The sequence below is a fragment of the Bos grunniens genome, chromosome 22 (genome assembly GCF_055505025.1).
Source record: "Bos grunniens cultivar Pamir isolate PY7600 chromosome 22, Bosgru_T2T1.0, whole genome shotgun sequence".
Taxonomy (NCBI): Eukaryota; Metazoa; Chordata; class Mammalia; order Artiodactyla; family Bovidae; genus Bos; species Bos grunniens.
This window is the reverse complement of record NC_141186.1, coordinates 59,972,596-59,990,941: the sequence shown is the minus strand read 5'-3', so window position 1 is coordinate 59,990,941 and position 18,346 is coordinate 59,972,596. Positions and strand designations below refer to the sequence as shown.

At 53.6% G+C, this 18,346-nt stretch overlaps 1 long non-coding RNA gene across 1 annotated transcript; it reads right to left on the bottom strand.

Moving 5' to 3' along the window:
• Positions 1-5,610: 5,610 nt before the first annotated feature.
• LOC147348772 (uncharacterized) lies at positions 5,611-18,265 on the bottom strand. Its single transcript, XR_015151924.1, has 3 exons — positions 18,117-18,265; positions 6,496-6,924; positions 5,611-6,010 (listed from the first exon to the last, which is right to left on the bottom strand). It is a non-coding gene; the product is annotated as an uncharacterized LOC147348772 (long non-coding RNA).
• Between the last annotated feature and the right edge of the window lie 81 nt (positions 18,266-18,346).

Below are 18,346 nucleotides of genomic sequence, written 5' to 3'. Positions count from 1 at the left end.
TCGCTTCCTGGAGCAAAGTGACCCTAACTGTGTGGGGAGTGGGGTGTGCAGCCCAGGGTTGGGGGTGGGGGGTGCAGCCCATGATAGGGGGTCCTGGGGGGCTCCTCCCACGGGCAGGTGGACAGAAAGGGCAGCCTGTGCCCAGGCCCCGCTCGGGAAGGGCGTGGCCGGGCTGGGCAAGCCGGCTCCACGTGCTCTCCGGGCGGCCGCTCCTGGGGCGCCCGCCCGCGCTGCGCCCTCCCGGGCCGGGCCGGCGGGTCCTGGAGCCCTGCGCGGCGGGGACGCGCAGTCAGTGGAGCAGCTGCTCCCCCTGGCGGCGTTCCCACAGCGAGGCCGCAGCCGGAGCCGGGGACGCCGGGACGCGGGGCCACCTCTGAGGACACCGCCTGGACGGCTGCGCTAAGGCGCAGCTCGGGCCCCCGGGGAGACAGCCCGCACGGGGGATGAGCAAAAAAAACAAAAAACAAAAAAAAAACCTGGGAGAACAGGGAAAGGGATGAGCAGGCTTCACAGAAAGGGAGCCTGGAGGGGCCAGGAAACCAGGAAAAGGAGCTCATCCGCTTGGATTCAGCGGATGAATCCAAGGAGGATTCAAGGATGCTCCAAAGGAGCAGCGAGTCCACCCGGGAGGAGGGGCCGCTTCACGCCCGTGCGGCCGGAGCCAGGCAGCCCCCGGGGGCTCCGGGCTGGCCCCTCATGGTGGACGTGCAGGTGGGCCTGGGCAGCCGCCGTGGCCTGAGCTCAGGCTGACAGCAGGGTTTCTGCGATGTGGGGTCAGAAGTGACCCAGCGCCCAGGACAGGAGAATGCACGAGCGTCCAGGCACGGTCCTGCTTGCAAACCCCACAGAAGTGAAGCAGATCAGAGCAGGCACGCGTCTGCGGGGGCGGGGAACCTCGGAAATACAGCGCCGAGGGCAGACAGGCAGCGAACCAGAAACCGCGCAACACCACGTGGTCGGGCTGGAAACACACAGGAGCGCCCTGCGCGACTCAGAGACAGGCGGCGTGAAGCGGAAGAGAAAGTCTGGTGGGGGGACTCTGGGACCTGGCTGGCGGCCGGGAGGGAGGGGTACACGACGCAGGGGCGGCTCTGCGGGCTCGGGGCCCTCCGAGCGTTCCCGGGCCTCAGTGGCTCTGATCCACGCCACGCACGACTAGGGGTAATATCTGTCTTGGGTGTTTCAGGTCAGTTCAGTCGCTCAGTCGTGTCTGACTCTTTGAGACCCATGGACTGCAGCACGCCAGGCCTCCCTGTCCATCACCAACTCCCGGAGTTCACCCAAACTCCTGTCCGTCCAGTCGGTGATGCCATCCAACCATCTCACCCTCTGTCGTCCCCGTCTCCTCCCGCCTTCGGTCTTCCCCAGCATCAGGGTTTCCATGGCATCTCTTACCCTGTTCTCTATACTTTTATGATACATTTTGTAATCGTTTGGTTACAGCATTTCTCGAACGTTGTTTGGAGTGAGACCCACGCAGTGAGAGCTCCCTGGACTAACCTGGCCTGGTGCCCACTGGTCAGCGTGTGGCCTGGTCACTCAACTTGCTGCGCTTGTTCATGTTGGTGTCGGGGAGACGCTCCGACTGACCCTGTCGAGAGAACTGAGGGAGTCAGTCCTCCAGGGAGTCGTCCGGGGCCTGCGATGAGCCAGGCAGGGGGCAAGGTGGACACAGAGGCTTCAAGGCTGGGGGCAGGGGGGCGAGTGCGGTAGCTGACCCGCACCCCCACCACGTGGGCCCCCTCCCAGGGCAGCCAGCAACGACAGGTGCGCCCCGACACAGAGGCTCCTTTTCAGCAACCTTACAACCTCCTGTCTGTGTCCAGGACAGGCCCCCACGGGGCACACGCGTCTTTCCTTCTCTCCAACCTGAGCTCACTTCCCTTTACACCTGGAAGACGAGCCTTTCTCGGACAATCGGGCAGAGGAGGCTGGAACCTAAGGAAGCACTCAGTGGGCGGGGTGGTCCCCACACTTCAGGATTTACAGCAGTAATGAGCAAACTTTCTGCGTCAAGAGCTGAAAGGCAAATATTTCAGGCTTTGTGGGCTAGATGGTCTGAGTTACACAGTCTTTGCTGATTTCTGTTGAGGGGGGGAGGTGTTTTCCACATCCTTTAAAAGTGCTATTCTTGCACTGAGGCCTGTAGGGTTACAGAGATCACTTGGGGTGTGCACCCTAGAGACCTAGGCTAGTGACCCCAGCCGAGACCCTCTGTGTCAGAAAGTCCAGAAGGCCCGAGACCACGTTTTCCAGGGCAGCCGCCTCCCTCTACCCCAGCCTCTGCCCTCCAGCTCACCCCACCCCTACCCAGACCCTCCTGCGGGGAGAGGGGGTCCCCCTGGCCCCTCCCGTCCATCCCCTGGGACCCCAGGAAGGCCCACCAGGCCTGAGCCACCCGGATACAGGCCTGGCGTCCCCTGCAGACCTGGCCTGGCCTACAGCCGGCAGCGGGACGGGATGTGTGGCCGTGGCTCTGCTGGCCAAAGCCCAGCCCTGCCCGGGACGGGCAACTGGCCTCCCCACTCGGCTCTCCACCACCCGCCTGCGGTTCCCTTTCCTCCTTCCACCCTCACCCTGCAGGTTTTATTCCGTTCCTACATCTCAGCCAAGCAAGCAGAGGGCCAAGACCTCGATCAGTCCGCTCCATGTCTTTCCATCACCCTTCAGCTTGGGGAGGAAGGCCGCAGGGACATGCAAACGGCTCCTGGGACGGCCAGCAGGGGGCACAGCTGAGCAGGGGCGGGATGGAAGAGTCGGAGTTGTTCAGGGTCCAGAGACGGAAGACACGGCTAGGCTGCGGCAGCCCAGAAACTGTACGCCCGGCTTCCAGAAACACCTTCCGCTGAGCCCAGGCCGGTGGGCATAAAGGAGGAATTTCCAGCAAAGAAAGAAAAAAAACAAGCCTCTGCGAAGGAGTCGAGCGGATCATCAGCAGAAGAGAGAAACAGGCCAGCGCAGCTTTGTAGCGGTTTTATTGAGATTAAATTCACACATCGCAACGCTCGCCTACTGAAAATGCACAGTGATTCAGTGTTCAGAGCTGTGCAACCATCACAACCACCAAGCACAGGGCATTTTTTTTATCACCCTGAAACGAAATCCCAAGGAGAGAAGGGAATAACGGGGAGAAGACACTTGGGACTGCGGGGCTGGGGTGGGCAGACCTCAGGCCGACCAGAGCTCTCTGCTCCGCCTGTGCGCTCTCACACAGACAGCAGCTGAAACCGGCCTACTTGGGCTCGTTAGGAAAAAGAGACCCCCACACTCTCCCGGTGCCCTTCACTCCCTGCATCCCCACCCCGCCCCCGGCAAACACTGACCTGACGTCCGCCTCCACGGCGGCCTGTTCTGGACGCTTCGCACAGCACGCCCCGGGCACTGGCTCCTTTCACTGAGCACCATGTTTCTGGGGCCCAGCTGCGCTGAGGAAGAGTCAGCACTTCACTTGTTTCTGCTGCAGCCAAAAGAATGGGCCACCTTTTATCTTCATCTTTTTCAGTCACACCAGGGCGTGTGGGTCAAACCCAAGCCCTCTGGAGTGGAAGCCCCGAACCCGGGCCACTGGACTGCCAGGGAGCTTCCTGTTCGTGTTCTTATTGATCTCCTCCTTACTCGCGGGGCTACCGCCACTTTTTGACTATGGTGAACGTGGTGCTACGAACACTCCTGTGCAAGTTTTTGTTTGAACGTCTGTTTTTAATTCTTTGAGGCTTATATTTAAGCATGGACTTCCTGGGTCAGAGGATAAAGAATGTGCCTGCATTACAGAACACACAGGACATGCGGGTTCAATTCCTGGGTCAGCAAGTTTCCCCTGGAGGAGGGCACGGCAACCCAGTCCAGTATTCCTGTCTGGAGAATCCCACGGACAGAGGAACCTGGTGGGATACAGTCCATGGGGTCGCAGAGTCGGACTTGACTGAGTGATTAAGCACGCAGGACAGCTCACGTGAAGAACATTTGACGGTTAAGCCCTAAGTCATTCCTTTAATTTTGACATTTAATCGCTAGTCATCTGGTCACTGAGGAACAGCCAGACGTGTTTTCCAAAGTGCCGACAGTGTCTTACATTTCAACCAGGAGCTGCCTGTAGGCAGCCCTACATCTGGGGAAATGACCAGGAGGCCTGGACAGGGCACTGAGTAGGTTGCTCACAACTCTCCTTCCAAGGAGCAAGCATCGTTTAATTTCATGGCTGCAGTCACCATCTACAGCGACTTTGGAGCCCCCAAAATAATCTGCCACTGTTTCCATTGTTTCCTCATCTATTTGCCATGAAGCAATGGGCCCAGATGCCATGATCTTAGTTTTCTGAATGTTGAGTTTTAGAGCAACTTTTTCACTCTCCTCTTTCGCTTCATCAAGAAGCTCTTTAGTTCCTCTTCACTTTCTGCCATAAGGGTGGTGTCATCTGCATATCTGAGGTTATTGATATTTCTCCCGGCAATCTTGATTCCAGCTTATGTTTCTTCCAGTCCAGCATTTCTCATGATGTACTCTGCATAGAAGTTAAATAAGCAGGGTGACAATATACAGCCTCGATGTACTCCTTTTCTTATTTGGAACCAGTCTGTTGTTCCACATCCAGTTCTAACTGTTGCTTCCTAACCTGCATACAGATTTCTCAGGAGACAGGTCAGGTGGTCCGATATTCCCATCTCTTGAAGAATTTTCCAATTTGTTGTGATCCATACCATCAAAGGCTTTGGTGTAGTGAATAAAGCAAAAGTAGATGATTTTCTGAAGTGTCTTGCTTTTTCTAATAAAGGATGTGTAGCTAGAACTTACAAAGAATTGTCAAAACTCAATAATAAGAAAATCCAAACAATCCATCTTGTTAACGGGCAAAATGCCTGAAAAGATGGTAACCCCCCCCCCAAAAAAAAGATCTACAGATGCAAATATGCACACGAAGAGAGGCTCAATAGAATGCGTCAGTAGGAAAATACAATTTAGAACCACAGTAAGAACTTAGAGCCTGTTATACACAGTGAGGGGCTTCCCTGGGGGCTCAGACGGTAAGGAATCTGCCTGCAACGCGGAAGACCCAGGTTTGATCCCTGGGTCAGGAAGATCCCCTGGAGACGCAACTGGCAACCCACTCCAGTACTCTTGCCTGGAGAATCCCTTGGGCAGAGGAGCCTGGTGGGCTATAGTCCATGGGGTCATAAAGAGTTGGACACGACTGAGCGACTAATGCACACACACGTACGGAGTGAAGTGCGTCAGAGAGAGCAAAGCAAATACCATATAGTAACACATCTATGTGGGATCTAGACAAATGGGGCCAACGCACCTTGCTGCAGGGCAGGAACAGACACACAGACGTGGACGGTGGACTTGCGGACACAGGCAGGGAAGGGGGCGAACTGAGAGGCGCGCTGACACGTACACGCTATCGTGCGTGGGACGGACAGCTGGTGGGAGGCCTCCGGGCAGCGCAGGGCGCTCACCGCGGTGCTGTGATGACCTGGGCGGGGCGGGCAGGGAGGCCCACGAGGCAGGGGCATGTGGACACGTTCAGCCACGTCATGCTGTCCTACAGCAGAAGCTAGCAGGACACCGTGCAGCAACGTCCTCCCGTGTAAGACACACACGGTAACGTTGCACGAGAGAGACGAACACTTTATTAAAAGCCCGACACGAGCAACTGCTGGTGAGGCTGCAGGGCAACTGGAATTCTCGGGCGTGGCTGGTGGGTCTGCAAAGCTGTGAAGAGGCAAGCTCTGCAGACAAGCTCCAACAACTCGGTGAATTGGGTATCAGCTGAGCTGGAGGAGCCAGCCGCCAAGCCGGAGGAGCCAGCCACAGAGCCCACACACTGCACGGCTGTGTTCATATGGAGGCGTGGAGGTAAAACCGCGGGGACAGAAAATCCGTCCGTGGTTGGCAGGAGCTGAGACTGGGGGCAGGAGGCGCTGCCCATGGGGCACGTGGACCTAGCTCTTCTGTGTCTTGACTACAGTGGTGGCTGAGGGGCTGCATGCTTCCGTCGCACGTTGCACAGCTGTCCAGGAAGAAAGGTGAGCTTTGGGGGCTCCCCTGGTGGCTCAGTGGCAAAAGAATCTACCTGCCAGTGCAGCGGGCACGAGCTCAACCCCTGGTCCGGGACAATCCCACAGGCGGCAGGGCAGCTCAGCCCGTGAGCCACAGCTGCTGAGCCTGTGCTCCAGGGCCTGGGACCCGAGACAAGCACAGCCACTGCAATGAGAGGCCGGCGTGCGACCACAATAACCCCCGCAGGCTGCGGCAACCCCTGCCGGCCGCGGTGAGAGGAAGCGCACACAGCAAGAGACCCAGCACAGCCAAAAATAAATACATTTTCTATAAAGAGCAAATCACTGCATGCACAGCAACGCAGACGGCTCTCACAGACGTGTTTGAGTGAAACGAGCCAGACACACAAGGGGCCACGCTGAGTGCTTCTGGGCACTCAGAGCTCCAGAACGTGCAGAAGTCATCGACGGCAGCAGAGGCTAGAACAGTACGTACCTGGGGGACGTCTCAAAACTGGGACCACGCAAGGAGCCTGTGGAGGCACTGAGGTCCCCGCCTTGGTCCTGGACGTGGTGACCCGAGTCTCGATGCATGTGAATGCTTTTCCTGCCGTGTATCTTACTTAGGCTCAGTGATGCAGGCCCCAGCCGCCCTTGTGTGACGAGGGACTGGAGTCCGGCCTGTGAGAGCTACCTGGAAGGTTTGTGCGTGCAGTTTCTGGAGAGGGTCTTTAAAAGGAGGACTGCAACTCTCCCTTCCTCTGTCCTGCTGGCTGGCGGGAATGTAGATGCAAGACTGGCACTCGAGCAGCCATGCTGGATGATGGGATGTCGCAGGCGACGGGGCAGAAACAGAAGGGCCTGGGCTCTGAGACCACGGAGCCAGGCGGCCGCGCTAGGACAGCTCCCTCCAGACTCCTGGAAACTGACGAGAGAAACCAAGTGTGCGAGCTGCTGTTATTTGGGGTTTTCTGTAACAGGCAGCCAGACCTACTCCTAAGTGATACAGACGCCGGGAAGGACACGTGAGCTCTAGAAGCCTGTGGCGGGTGGGCTGCATGGGGCCACCTGGGAGTGCGGGAGGGCAGTTACTGGGCGTCCTGGCAGGGGACGCTGGGCCGGAAGGCACTCTGGAGGTCCCGGTGGATGCAGATGCACAGACCACAACAGAGCAGTGAGGTGGGTTCAGATTTCCAGGAATTAGGAAAGTGAGGACTCTGTATGAACACAGCAGGAAGCAAGACGCGGAGGAGGTTTGTGAAGCAAGAGGGTGACCTTGATTCCCCTTTCCATTGACTCCTGAGCCAGCAGTTACTGACCGATGGATGCCTGAGGAAGCACCCGGCGTGCTTCACACACCTCCCCTCCCTGAGTGCTTAGCGCCAGACACAGCTCAGATGAGCACGACTCAGGCTAGGCTACCGCCCTTGGTTCCGGGGCCCGTCAGAGACCTGGGCTGGAGGCTGTGCCTTCTGACTCCAAAGTCTGAGCTCAGAATCCTGACGACGGCGCTCTTCCAACACCGTGGGTTGAGCACTGAGACCCCGGCAGGTCTCGAAGATAGAAGGTGACCCCCTGCCCCACGGGCCTGGATCTACCCACTGGGAGCCGCTGGCACTTGGCGACCCTTTCACGCTGCGGGGCGCCTGGCGTCAGGCCCCCTTGTGTCAAAGTCCCTCCTGCACCCAAGAACAGACGCAGCCCCTCTGGTCTTCAGCCACTTCCCTCGGTGGCCCCCACCTCCTCCTGGGGGGAAACTGGGCTCGGGGAAGAGATGGGCAAGGCAGAGCAGCTGACACGGCCCCCGACCCGACCCCTGGAGCCCGGTCACTCTGGACGGTGGACTGCCCCAGCCCTACAGCCCCCGGGGGCCCGACTCCCTCAGCAGATGTGCCCCGAAGCCCCCCCGTGCCTATTGCTTGAAGCCAGCGCAGAAGGGCCAGGGCCACCCCACTTCTTGGAGTCCAAGGGCAGGGTAGCGCCCAGACCGGAGGCTCAGCCAGCCCGCACCTCGGGGCACCTCTCCCCTGCAACCCAGCCCCATCGGGAGGCCAGCGGAGCCCGACGCCCCCTCCCGAGACGCCGGGCCAGTGTCCCCACAGAAGGTGCTGGAAGCAGCCCCTGCGCTCGGGGGTCAGGGACTCCCTGGGCCTCAGCCCACCGCAGCCGCCCAACTCCCAGGAAATACCAGTAGGATCTGGTAGTAAAAAGCTCCAACTTCTTTTCTCCTTTGTGCTTAGCCCAGTTTCACCTGCCTGCAGGAAGCCGCATGCACGGCCCTCGCACCGTCACCTCAGAGGTCCTGGTGTAACGACCATGCGGACCCCGCGCCACCTCGGGCCACGAGAGATGCGGGGCGCGGACCCCCTCTCGTGAGAACGGCCGGCCAGGGGGCGCGGGCTCCGGGCGCGCGAGCCGCCTCTCCCTTCTTCAGGCAAAGGCTTCCTCTGCCTCTGAACTGACTCACGTGTGTTCTGTGGGCCAGGACCCTGGCCGGGGACCAGCTTGAAAGTGTTGGGAACACTGATGGGCTTCAGTGGGCTGGAACCTGTTGGGAGCAACGTCCTCCAGGTAAGGAGGACACCCACCCGCAGAAAACCACCGGCGCCAGGAACGGGGGGAGGCCGTGGGACAGGGGGGGATATTCTAGAAGGTGTGGCTGGTCCTGCAGGCCAGGTCAGCCTGCATCCCGAGAGGCCCGCACACAGCCCGCTTCCATTCCAGCTGAGAACATGGGCCTTTCGTGTTTAAAATTATCACCTGCTTCAGAGTCCAACCAGGTGCGGCTCATCCTCAAGAAACATCGCAACACACGCCAAGGACTTGAGAAATGTTTGCTGATGCTGACCCACCCAGAAACTCCCACCTTCGGAGTTCTATTCCAAAGAAATAATAAGAGGGTATGTAGGCAACATTTTGGTCATGAAGAGATTCATCCCAGTGTGATCTGTAACAGTGAAGACTCTAAACCCCTGACTTCGGGGAAATCGCGCTCTCTCTCTCGCTCTCTCTCTCTCTATATATATATATATCACACCATGGATATAACACCACTATGTATCCCTAGTGGAGAAGGCAGTGGCACCCCACTCCAGTACTCTTGCCTGGAAAATCCCATGGATGGAGGAGCCTGGTGGGCTGCAGTCCATGGGGTCGCTAAGAGTCGGACAAGACTGAGCGACTTCACTTTCACTTTTCACTTTCATGCACTGGAGAAGGAAATGGCAACCCACTCCAGTGTTCTTGCCTGGAGAATCCCAGGGATGGGGGAGCCTGGTGGGCTGCTGTCTCTGGGGTCGCACAGAGTCGGACTCGACTGAAGCGACTTAGCATAGCATAGCATAGCATGTATCCCTGGAGGCACCTCCCATGAGTAGAATATTCAAATGTGGTTTATGGGAAAAAAATGTTAGTGATACGAGGGAAATAGTAGACAGTAACATTGAGAATACTTATCTAAATATTAAAACTTTTGAAAATCAAAAATTATTTAAGATACAAAAGCAATACAGAAAGACATGTGGTCGCGATTACGTTACAAATAGGTGCGAACAAAGAGACAAGAAACCCACCTTCCTTCCAGACGGGCGGATGGCGGGGGACTTTCCGTCACTGGCCTGTGCATTTACGCGTCTTCTAACACCCTTAACACCCCAAGTTACTTTATAATCAGAACAGGGGCGTCGTGTTTGCTGAGACCCCGGCTTCCCACCAGAGAAGACACCGCTCTGCTCACCTCCACCCCGTCACCATCCCTCCCTGCCGGGACTCAGAGCCTGGATAGACCCCGTCACCCCGTGTGCTGACTGCCGTGGGGGAGAAGACGCCTCAGGACCACAAGCCCGGGCAGGCTTTCGGGGGCCCTGCTGCCCTCCTGGGTGGGGCCAGCCTGAGACGCCGGGCCTCTCGGAAAAACCTGACAGCCTGGGCTTACATTCCTCCCTGGCACCAGGCTGGGGTGTCAGGCTGCATCCTGACTCACTCTGCCCCAGTCCCCAGCACCCCCCCGTGCACACCCAAGCTCGCTCCCCTCGTTTACAAGGCCCCAGGATTCACCTGCACTTGTGGGCCCAAGTGAGACTTGACACTCATACGTTAGGATGCTTATTTATCCTGCTTTATGAAGGAAGACAGTCCAACAGGGAAGAATGAGGTTTAGCAGAAACACGCAACGGTGAGAAGGGCGGCTCTAGGCATCGGTTTTGGGTGTCGTGGGGCCCAGCTGCAGCAATGGCAACACCCGCCCCACAGGCCAGTTGCGACCAAATCCTGGATCTCACGAGCTTACAGGCGGCTTTGTCTCTTGTACCGGCCCTAAATTCATGGGGTCGCAAAGAGTCGGACACGACTGAGCGACTGAACTGGCCCTGAATTTGCCACTTAACCTGCTACCCTCAAACCCTCCCAATGATACTGTTAACTGCCGTCTTATTCGACGTTCGTTGATTGTTGTTGTTCATGCCGAAGGAGGAGACAGAACAGGCTCTATTTTGAAAGCAAGACTCCATCTTGGGTCGGACTGTGGACTCTGAGCTCTATGCCCAGTATCTATGGAAACAACATACCGCTGGAAAACTAGGCCCCCGGAAGGAAGAGCCCCAGGGCTCGTACCTGGACTCTCCGCCTAAAAGAATATCCTAATTACCTGTGTAACCGAATAGAATCGTGCATTCTATTATGCTTACTGGGGTGTGACCACAGGCCTATTGATAATTGTCCACTGTTAACCACCTAGGCTTAAGGCTTATGAATCACGGGTTAACTTTGATTGTATCTTTCTTTTCCTTTGTTCAGACTAGTTTCAGGGAATTTGGGGAGGTGGGTTTGAGCATATAAGGTTTTCACAGAAACTGGTCGGGGTCCTTGGCTAAGAGGAGACTCTGCCTCGGGCCGCCGGTGTAATAAACCATACTCCACTATCTGCATTGTCCTTCTGGGTGAGTTGCTTCCCAGAGCGTGTGGCTACAACTGTCAAGCCTCTGGCTTTTTTGCCCATCCAAGCTGAACCCCTAGGAGACAGATACAAGTCGGTCCCATAGTTCCTCAAAAGAGTTTTGGAAGGATGAGGCATCCCTGTGCACACACTTCATTCACCCGACACGGAAGAATATTTCCTAGTAAGTGTATTTCCAGATCAACGGTATTTGTGTCATGTTATTAAAAAACAAACTTACGTATGTGACTAGACAGCAGTCAAGTGTAATTTGCTTCTATGTAAATCAGACTGAATTTGTTTGCACTTTAAATGTGGTTTCTGAGAGGGGATGAAGGTGTCACAGACGGTCAAGAAGGTAGCTACGCACAAGCCAGGGACTGTCTGCAGCACGCCGCCTGCCAGTAACGGACATCCTAGCAGAACGCTGTGGAGTGCAGTGCGTCCCGCGACCAGGGGCCCGCTTTGGGATGACAGGAGCCTGACTATACAAACGTACCATACGGTCCTCAGGAGAGACCGCAGCACCAGACGGAGCCCTTTCCTGGTCTCGCTGCCGTCAGAGCTAGCAACCACCGTACGCTGCCTGTTCGCTCGCTTCTTCGCCTCTAGATCATCCCAACGATCTGTCCATAAGGCTGGACTCTTCATCCTGCCTAGTGAAGTCTGTTAAGCCCTCAAGTGAATTTTCCCACTTCAGTGTCTTTCTTTTACGCCCTAATTCCGGTTTTTACTGATGCTCTCTATTTGGTGAGCGTGTTCTCCCGTGCACACACGTGTAGTTGTTCAGTAGTGTTCGACCCTGTGACCCTTTGGACTGTAGCTTGCCACGCTCCTCGGTCCGTGGGATTTCCCAGGCAAGAATACTGGAGTGGGTTGCCATTTCCCTCAAGGGGAATCTTCCCAACCTATGTATGAAACCCTCATCTCCTGCGTGGGCGGGCAGATTCTTTTCCACTGAGCCACCAGGGAAGTGTTTAAGTCTCTAGACCTGACTTACTCTGTACACATTTAAAACAGCTGACTTAGCCCTGCTCTAAGTCCAGCGTCTGGGTGTCCTTAGGGGTAGCTCCTACGGACGGCTCGTTTCCCGTGTGTACACCGTGTTTTCTTTTCACTTCTGTTTCTTGGCGTGTTTCATAATATGTTGTTGACAGCGTGGTATTCTAAGCAATGTAAAGTAGCAACTCTGGAAGTCAGACTCGCTCCCCTCCCCAAGGGGGGCTTCAGTTTCTGTTGCTGTCCTGATCTACCTGAACTGACTCTGGAAAGCAATGTGTGAGCACTGAAGTCTCTGTGGACACCTAGTGATCAGACAGGGCTCGCAGAGTGCTGAGGGCCCGGCCCTGGGTAAGTCTGCCCAGCCCTCATGCCTGTGTGGGGCCTGGAGGTCCGGGAGAGAAGCACAGCGCCTCTCAGGTCTTCCTACAGCCTTGGGCACACGCCTGCTCCACCCCGAGCAAAGCCCTTCCAGAAGAGCCGATGCTTTAGGGCTTCTCAAAGGCCCCTGGACCCTGGTTGCCCATTCCCCTCCTCCTTTAAACTTCCGGCTTAAGCATTCTTCACTCCCTTGGGCGGGCAGTTGTGATGTTAAACCACAGCTGGGGAAAAGGCTTTTTGCACTGGATGAACTCTGAGCTCCAAGTCAGTTCAAATAAAAACAGCTTTGCAAGTAGGGTCTTCCAGAGAACCTCCAGGCAACTCAAACAGTCTGAGTCTCAAATATTCCTTTTTTTTTTTTTTCTTTTTTACAACTAAGTCACAAAAATCGCTTCTGAAGTAACTTTTAAACAGCAGGCTTAATTTACTACTGTGTTCAGCCTCAATCCGTGAAGCTTCACAAGCAGTTAGCCCAATCTCGAGATTCAGCTGAAAAGTTCATCACTCATTTTCCCACCAAAACCCTTTTTATATTACTGATTAGACAACCCAATAGGTTTTCTCCTGGAATCTATACTTTGTTTCGGTGCACTTACTTTTGTGCACTTACTTTTTATCTACATCCGTTTCAAAGTTTCCTTTGCTTGTTATGCAAACTTAAGCCTAGGCTTGGAATCCCATGGACTAGAGGAGCCTGGCCGGCTACAGTCCATAGGGGTCGCAGAATGTCTCCTAAATTCATGTTAAAGCCTTAACCCTCCCCCACGATGTGATGGTTTTAGGAGGTGGGGCCTTCAGGAGGTAATCAGGGCTGGGTGAGGTGGGAAGGGTGGACATTGTAGACCAGAGCCCTTCTTTTGGGTCATTTCTTCTCAAAGTATAAGAATCATCTTGAGAACTTGCGGCAACACCACTTCCTCAGCCCCTTCTGCGCTGATTCCGAGTCAGACCTTGGGCCTGGGAACCTGCATTTCTACCAAGCTCTTAGGTAACACCAGCGCTCCTCCTCTGAGGCTCTCACTTTTTAGCTGGTGTTCGGCCCCAGAGGAGCGGCCAGTGTGCGGTGTGTTTTCTCAGGAGTCTCTCGCCGCGCACCTGGGGGGGCATTCTAGCCTGCGTGCTGAGACACCAGCCTTCATCCGTGCTGCGGGGGCTGTGGCCCCCCAGGGCGGCCAGGTCTCGGCGGCAGCTGCAGGGAGAGGTGCCCTTCAGCCGGCGGCCTCCCCCTCTCCCCGAGCAGGGGCCCTGCGTGGCTGAGCCGCTCTCCGTTCCCCACCAGTGCCGCGACCAGTCTGTGCCGAACAGTCCCGACACGCTGCGTTCGGGAAGCAGAACTGGAGGGATGACTGCCAGGCGCTCCATGGCTTGAGGCACAGAGCTGCAGCTGATTCAACTCCTGCCATTTCTTCACTCCTTGGCAGTAATGGATTCTGTCCATTTGCAAGGATTTAAACAAACACAAATCTTGGGCTCCCAGGTGGCACAGTGCTAAAGCATCCACCTGCCAATGCAGGAGGGTGAAGAGACACGGGTCTAAGCCCCAGGCCAGGAAGACCCCCTGGAGGAGGAAATGGCAGCCCCGTCAAGTGTTCTTGCCTGGGAAATCCCAAGGACAGATGAGCCTGGCGGACTACAGTCCGTGGGATCCCAAAGAGTCAGGCACAGCCGAGCACGCACACGCAGGAGCCACGAGAGACCCCGCTTTCTCTGCTCTGAGGTCCCCCAGAGAAGTCAGCAGTCTGCAGCCCACAAGAGTATTCTCACGGGACCCCACGGTGCTGGCCCCGATCTCAGACTCCAGCCTCCAGAACTGTGAGAAATACAAGTCTTTTATTTAGAAGTCACCCAGCCGATGGTGTTCTGTTAACAGAAGCCTGACAGACTACAGCAATTTACATATCCTATGTTTAATCATTCCATAGTCGTTAAAACGATGACAGCTCTAATAGTTAAGCTATTTTCTCATAAAACTAAAATATTGATATTCACATTTAAAACATCTCTCATTAAAGGCCAACACTCTTAAAACCTCTGCACTACAGCTTCTATCAGAGCTTACCAATTTCCAAACTGCCGCCACTGCTCTTGCACTTCAAACTGTCCAGCAAGGTTCAATTTTAGTAATTAATCTGCAGCTCGTTCTGATATTTGTATGACGCATGGTAAAAAATACAATTTGTTGAGAAAAGTACAAGAGTTAACTTAATTTAGATCTTGTATCACTTTATCCAAAATTATTAATTAAGTTCTAGCACAGATTTTTTCACCTGAACCACGTTTTAACAGCGTCCTGATGAAATGTACATATTTAGCACTTTGCTCTTTTAACACATAACTTCTGAGCACTATTTGTAGCCAAAACTTGTCATTAGCACCAACTCAAATTCCTGGTTGAAAAAAAATCAAGTCATTTTTTACTCCAGGACTACAGATTTTATGTATTCAGTTGGCCAAAATGTTCATTTGGGTTTTCTGTAACACCTCATGGAAAAACTCAAATGAACATTTTGGCCAACCCAACAATATGTATTTAACAGTTTTATTCTGTGCAGATTATTGCACAGAATCAAAACAAGTTCCAGGCTGGGACTCACTACTATTATAATTCCTTCTTTGTTCTGCAGACTAACAAGACTCAGATTTATTATATTTAAAAATATTAAAAATTATCCAGATTTTGTCATCTCTTCACTTTAGATAGTTATTCTTAATATTTATAATACAATCTTAAGTGTATAGCACAAAAAAACTGCATACTTGCTGCTATAGTTTAAAAGAATTACACTGGGCAGACAAAATTTTAAGTCAGTGATTCTCCTAAAGCAATCTGCATTCTGTTAACACAAACAACTTAGCCACAGTCCCTTCAGTGACACAGACCAAACTGTGCGATGAATGTTCCTCAGATGTGGTTACAACAGCAGATTCGTATTCTACCGTACTAATGTCCTAAAACTGTCAGCACAAACCACTGAGTTTATATGAAAATTTATATTAGCTAATTGTAACAGTACAATTGTACAAGAGCAGTGATCAAAACCATCCCCAAGAAAAAGAAATGCAAAACGGCAAAATGACTGTCTGAGAAGGCTTTACAAATAGCTGAGAAAAGAAGAGAAGCCAAAGGCAAAGGAGAAAAGCAAAGATATACCCATCTGAATGCAGAGTTCCAAGGAACAGCAAGGAGAGAGAAACAACAATGCAAAAAAACAGGAAAACAATAGAATGGAAAAGACTAGACATCTCTTCAAGAAAATTAGAAATACCAAGGGAACTTTTCAGGCAAAGATGGGCACAATAAAGGACAGAAACAGTATGGACCTAACAGAAGCAGAAGATACTAAGAAAAGATGGCAAGAATACACAGAAAAACTATATAGAAAAGATCTTAATGACCCGCATAACCACGATGGTGTGATCACTCACCTAGAGTCAGACATCCTGGAGTGCAAAGTAAAGTGGGCCTTAGGAAGCATTACTACAAACAAAGCTAGTGGAGGTGATGGAATTCCACCTGATCTATTTCAAATCCTAAAAGATGATGCTGTTAAAAGTGTTGCACTTAATATGCTAGCAAATTTGGAAAACTCAGCAGTGGCCACAGGACTGGAAAAAGTCAGTTTTCATTCCAATCTCAAAGAAGGGCAATGGCAAAGAATGCTCAAACTACCACACAACTGTACTCATTTCACATGCTAGCAAAGTAATGCTCAAAATTCTCCAAGCCAGGCTTCAACAGTACATGAACTGAGAACTTCCAGATGTTCAAGCTGGGTTTAGAAAAGGCAGAGGAACAGAGATCAAATTGCCAACATCCGCTGGATCATAGATAGAAAAAAGAAAAGAGAGTTCCAGAAAAACATCTGCTTCACTGACTATACCAAAGCCTTTGACTGTGTGGATCACAACATACTGTGGAAAATTCTTAAAGAGATGGGAATACCAGACCACCTTACCTGCCTCCTGTGAAACCTTTATGCAGGTCAGGAAGCAACAGTTAGAACTGTGCATGGAACAACAGACTGGCTCCAAATGGGGAAAGGAGTGTATTGTCTGTACATTGTCACCCTGCTCATTTAACTTATATGCAGAGCACATCATGTGAAATGCCAGGCTGGACAAAGCCAAGCTGGAATCAAGATTGCCAGAAGAAATACCAATAACGTCAGATATCCAGATGATATTGCCCTAATGGCAAAAAGCAAAGAGGAATTAAAGAGATTCTTGATGAAAGTGAAAAAAGAGAGTGCAAAAACTGGCTTAAAACTCAACATTCAAAAAAAACTAAGATCATGGCATCCAGTCACATCACTTCACAGCAAATAGACAGGGAAACAATGGAAACAGTGACAGACTTTTGTTTTCTTGGGCTCCAAAATCACTGCGGACAGTGACTGCAGCCATGAAATTAAAAGACGCTTACTCCTTGGAAGAAAAGCTATGACAAACCTAGACAAAGTATTAAAAAGCAGACATGACTTTGCTGACAAAGGTCCGTATAGTCACAGATATGGTTTTTCCAGTCGTCATGTATGGATGTGAGAGTTGGACCACAAAGAAGGCTGAGCACCGAAAAACTGATGCTTTTGAGCTGTGGTGTTGGAGAAGACTCTTGAGACTCCTTTGGAGAGCAAGGCGATCAAACCAGTCAATCCTAAAGGAAATCAACCCTAAATATTCATTGGAAGGACTGATGCTGAAGCTCCAGTACTTTGGCCACCTGATGCAAAGAGCCGACTCATTTGAAAAGACCCTGACGCTGGGAAATACTGAAGGAAGAGGAGAAGGGGATGACAGAGGATGAGATGGCTGGATGGCATCACCGACTCGATGGATGGGAGTTTGCGCATAGTCTGGGAAATGGTGAAGGACATGGAAGCCTGGTGTGCTGCAGCCCGTGTGGTCACAAAGCACAGTACAATTACTACGATAATTTTTACCATAAAGCGTTTCAACAGTTTCACCATCAGGATGGTGATGGTCACATGTGCTAGTATCAGCTCTGAGCTACCTGCTGAATTGTGTCCAGGGGCTGACACAAAACTGCAGCACTTATTACAAAGAGGTCCTGCACGGGAAGATGGGGTTGCTCTCAGAAGCAGGCCGAGGAGGGTCGGACTTAACGTTTTTCTCTGGGGGACGCATAGCAAGTGCTACCACACGCGGTCACTTCACTGAAATTCCTGCCCACCTCTGCTGGCATTTGTATTTCCCACCCACGGTTAGGTTTCCAAAAAAGGACTTCCCGTCTTAGAAAAATCCCTGAGGGAAAGATGTACAAATCCTGGCCACCTGCTAGAAACGGGAGGGAAGGGAAAAGAGAAATAGCAAGCCCTAAACTAATACTACAGAACACCTCGCCACCGCGGCTCTCCTACTCCATCCGTCCCAGCTCCAGGCTGCGCTTCGGGAACCCCACCTAACCCCAGGCAGCAGCGCCAGCCTGCTCCAGACGCTGACGGCACGGAGTCTCCTTCCTCAGATTACCTCTCGCGTGCCACCGGCGATCACAGCTGCTCGGACATAAACCCCAAACTCCGCGCCCAGCACCCCTCGCCCCGCCCAACGGCCCCAAGAACCTTGAACCTTATCGCTACCCTCACACAGCCCTCCGCCAAACAGGCCTCCTCTCCCCGGAGACCTCGGGCAGGCGCAGCGTCTGCCGCAACCGCAACGGCTCCTTTCCCGGGGCGCCTCCTCCGGCCTCGCCCCCTCCCCACAGTCGGCGGGGCCCGCGCCCCAAGCAGCCGCGGCTTTGCTCGATGAGCCCACCAAAGGATGCCCGTCGTCCCGTCGCCGCGCACCTGCCGGACGCCAGGGACCCAGATGGCCCCAGGACAGGCCTGCACTAAGGAGCTCATGGTCTACGCCGCGAAACGAACTACAGCTGCCCCGAAGCGTGGGGCGACAAGCCGGCGTGGGGAACGTCTTCCGGGTCCCAACACGCGGGTCCAACTGCGCAGGCGCACGCCCCTTTCTCTGCGGGCTCCGCGCCTCGCCCCGCCCTCCGGCCTCACTCCCGACAGGCCGCACG